This window comes from Beta vulgaris, chromosome 4 (genome assembly GCF_026745355.1).
Source record: "Beta vulgaris subsp. vulgaris cultivar EL10 chromosome 4, EL10.2, whole genome shotgun sequence".
In the NCBI taxonomy this organism is placed as follows: Eukaryota; Viridiplantae; Streptophyta; class Magnoliopsida; order Caryophyllales; family Amaranthaceae; genus Beta; species Beta vulgaris.
The window spans coordinates 30520133-30524908 of record NC_079205.1 but is presented as its reverse complement, the minus strand read 5'-3'; positions in this window follow the sequence as shown (position 1 = coordinate 30524908).

Here is a 4776-nt window from a genome sequence, read left to right as displayed (position 1 = left end):
GTTTGAAGCAACATTATCTCCTTCAAATTCCATAAAATCCGGCCAAACATGGAATACGAGCATGTATATAATTTCTATCTTTTGTGGAAGAGCAAATTATACCCTAAGTTGTAAAGTCAACCACAAAAATTTGGGTTTCGGTTGTTGCCAGACCAAATTACATGATGAGTTGGTTAACTTGAGAGAAAGTCAACAAAATTTTTGTGGGCTTTGTTTTAGTGTTGTTAATCTGCTACGAGTAGAAGCAATCAAAGGGAGTTTAATTCTCTCTTGGGTTTTGCCCACAAAAAAGTAGCTCTGTTAAGACAACATGGTCATTGGCTAAAGTGTGTTTAAAAAAAATTCGAGACCCGATCACTATAAAACACTTAAAATCATGTATGTGATACAGTCTCGAGGGGGTAATTTGTAGGCATGAAATTTTTATTATATGTCACGTCACACATTAAAGTCAAATATTGACTTTTGTTAATAAATGATCATCTAAATTAATTAATTTGGGCTCACAATTAAACGTGGCCTATTTTAATTAAATCATTTATTATTGAGTCTTAGACTCATTAAATGAAAGTTGAACTATTATGTCTATGAGGCCCAAGAGGCAGGTCAAGTGGAAACCCTAGGGTTCTCCTAACTCTATAAATAGAGAGCTCCTCCTCATTTGTTAGGGGAACAACAAAAAACAGAAGACTAGAATAGAGAGAGAAAACTGCTCCAGAGTTCAAAAACTCTCCCAGTCTACGCATTCACATCAAATCCAATCATCCAACCTAAAAGAAGAACAACAAGCATCAAAGCCGTTCTATTCTAAAAAACCATACTTGAATAAGGAGATCAAGCCCGGAGGCCCTCATTCAAGAAAATCAAATCATTCGTGGATATTGAATCAGTGGATGTTTATATTAGAGACTAGTATCAAGACCCGTGCATAATGCACGGGAGTATTTATTGTTTTGTTACATATATAAAGGAAGTCACATAATAAAATTGACTTAACTTCCCATATTACACAAAATCATAAAACATAAAGTATGAGTGGTGATGAAAAAAAATTACAAATGCAATTTTCAAATCAATTTATATGTTTGCGAACACTTTCTTGTAAACTACATTTGGCATATTTGCACACAAACAATGTTCTTCATCCAACAAAAGGATCTTGAGACCTTTTTTGCTCGTAACTCTGGAAACGATAACATAAAATTGTCCATGGCTAAAAACATGTATTGGAAGATACATACCTACATGAGATAGAGTTTGTCCTTGACTTTTATTTATAGTCACAGTAAAACAAATCATTAATATAATCAAAGTAAATTGTCGTCTCTGAAATCTGATAAGAAATTTAGTGAAGTCAAACAGGATTAATGTCATTCTTGGAGTAATTTTTTTTCTCTAACATTGCTTTCGAAAATAACATTAACTTCTCGTGCATCGTGCATATTGCACGGTAAATGTTTTGTCTTATAAATTGAAGATTTTTAGAAGTTTTTGCTAAAAATCATGGTGGTAATATTAACTTGTGATTTAAGATTTCATAATCATGTATTGAGATTATTTTATAAACTGACTTATAACCCGTGTGTTCAGTAGATGATGTAGTTAATGCCATGGTGGATCACATGACCCACCTACATTTTTCTTTAAAAGTTGATAGAAATAGTATTTGCTCTGCCTATTGCTTCCCATAGAGTCTCAGATAAAATCACAATTCGCACCACCAATAACACTCAGCCATACGCCGGTTTTAGCAACCACTTATGGAAGTCTTCTTCTACCTTCTTGCACCATTGATGCATCATATTTGGCCACCTAGTGGTAGCTGCCCACTTAGTCATGATTTTAATTTTACACTGGTACAACTGCATGGGGAGTTTTTCTTTTATAAATTTAAGATTTTATGTTATTTCCCTTAAAATAAGGGTGAAAAAATTAAACTCGTTCATCTATCAAATAGATGATATAAAAGTTAGGAATAAAAAATTAAGTATATACATAAATGTAAATTTTAATTTGCTATTAGATCCGTGCAAATTGCATGCGAAATTTTGTTCCATAAATTTGAGATTTTATGTTGTTTTTCCTAAATCATTGTATAAGTAGTATCTTCTGATTTAAAGTTTTATAATCATGTATTTATTTACTTAGAGAATTGCTTATGACCCGTGTGTTTAGGAGTTGATGTAGTTAATATCATTGTGGATCACGTGACCCATTATTAATCTTTTAAAAAAAATTGATATTTTCGCGTTGCCTACTACTTCATTTAATTTAAAGGATTAGATTAAATCATACATTTTGAACACATCTCGTACTCAGTCATTGAGCCACTCTTGTTCCCGCTAACTACAATCCCTCTCACCTACCTATCTTGTTAACTACAATCCCTCTCACCTACCTATCTTGTTGCCTTGCACTACCATTGCATTAGGCCACCCAGTGAACACCATTGTTTGCGATAATTTACATGTATCTTTTTTTTGCCGTTCACTTTGCATAAATTTTTTCTGTTGATTTTGTAATTTATTGAAAGGTTTTTTTGTTAATTTGCAAGGAGGTATATCCTAATGAGTTTTAATTGATAAATGCGTGCGGTAAATAACTTCAAGTTGTGGTACTAATGTACCCATTGGCTTGAAATTAACTAACCTTTAGTTTTATATTTAAAAACTCATGTTTTGAGTATCTTGTATTAGTTCGTCTTTAATTTTATTATGTTTCTTTTAATGAAAATACTTTTTTTTTATGAATATGGTTTAAATCTCGGAAAATTCGATCGGAGTATTACTTCTAGAGTGAAATTAAACTTTTTGTGAATTTTTAAATTTATGCATTGATAATTGATTGACATTTTGTTGTAGACAATGGTGACTCATCAGCTGTAAAATCATGGATAACGCCACTAAGTGTGTTATACGATTTTGACTTATGACTTATTTCGAATAATAAGTATAATACTCTCTCATATTATTTTCTTAATATATACTTCATTATTTGACTGATCACCTAATTAACTCCTAACTTTATTTAACTTAATAGTTGCCTATTTTTTCTCTTATTGAGACTCAAAGAGTTCCCTAGTAATATTGTTTAACTGACATGGCATATATGTGGCAAAGAAATCAAGCTGCATGAAAAATGTCATGATTTTTTTTTTTTTTGCAAAATGGCCCGTGATCACGCATTAACATATGATAGATCCTTATAATTTTTTAATTTCGGTAAATGAATTATTCAGAAAAAAAAAATTTATATTTTCAAAAATAAATGTTGAGATGTAAACCCCAACTCCCTAAAACACATACATAAATTATATTATCTTACTGATTGTTTCCTTTTTAGTCAATAAGCAATACGCCAATTATATCATATATGCAAATTATTTCCTTGATTGACGGAAGCTACATAAGCAAGTTATGTTTTTTTTTTGCATAATTTGGAACTTGTCTTTGCTCAATAAACAAAGTTCAATTTATATGATGATACATCCTTCCCTGGCTTTGCTCATTATATCTTATAGATTGAACTTCGTATACACATCCTTCCAGAAATGAATTCTCCCAATAAGTAATACATTTTCATTTTCGAACATTATAGTATAATTTATTATTAACTAATATGCTACGTCCCAATCATCATATAAATTATAACATAATTTTGGATAATATAAAATTCTTTGTACTAAAAAGGCAAGATCACGTGTATAATAATATAATTAAAATTATTATATTTGTTCGATTAGTTTAATATCACATAAGTAGGAAGCTATATGCTTTCCTAATGCCTCATATGGATAAAGGCCAATTTATTATCAATTTTGCTCCTAATTTTAAAATATTATTATATTTTATTTATGAAAAAATGATAAATATCATAGAATATCGTATAGAATGTACCGATTAAATTATACTCGGTTGTTTTGACATTATTTGACCATGACTTCAAAATAATTATTTTGAGTTCATATGTAATACAAATAATTTACCCAAATGATCTCCTTATGTCTCTTCTACTTTATCTACAGTTTCTGCCAATCTCTATAATTATACGAAACATATAAAATATATGTAGAAAAACTGACATATATGTGGTAAATTGTTCCTTCCTTGCTAGCTATCAAAGGAATTTGAAAACCTTTCACGTTATTTTGTCAATATAATAAGCTTCCTTTTTTCCTAGTATGACGTTAAGATATTTATTTTGACAATAGTTCATTTAGTATTCCACATAATGCTGCAAGAAGAGAAAAGTTTATATATGGTTAATATGTCGAACCATTTATTAGATTCTCTAACACTATAGTTCAACCTATCTAATGAAAAATATTGGCTTAACCCATTGCTTCATTAAGAGCTGAGGTTCAGATAAAATGACAACTTGCACTATTACTTGCACTCGTTAATGCAACCATTACCGCTCTCGAATTTCATAGTCTTTCTCAACCCTTTCTTTTGTGACATAGTATCAATCAACCCATATGATGTCCATGTACACTTCATTGACTGAACATCGCGCATGTTATCTAAAATAAAAAATATTAGTGACAATTAATTGTTGTTGAACTTAAACTTATAGCTTTTGCAATCCTTGTTGTATTATAACTTTGTAAATCTAAATATTATATCTAAGAAAATTCTACAAATCAAGTTTGGATTTATGAATGTTTTAACTTATATAGTATGATTAATAGGATTACTTAAATGTCTCAATAATATAATCATCGATTTTATTACATTTGAAATAAACCTACCTTTTTTAACTTATTAATCATTATTA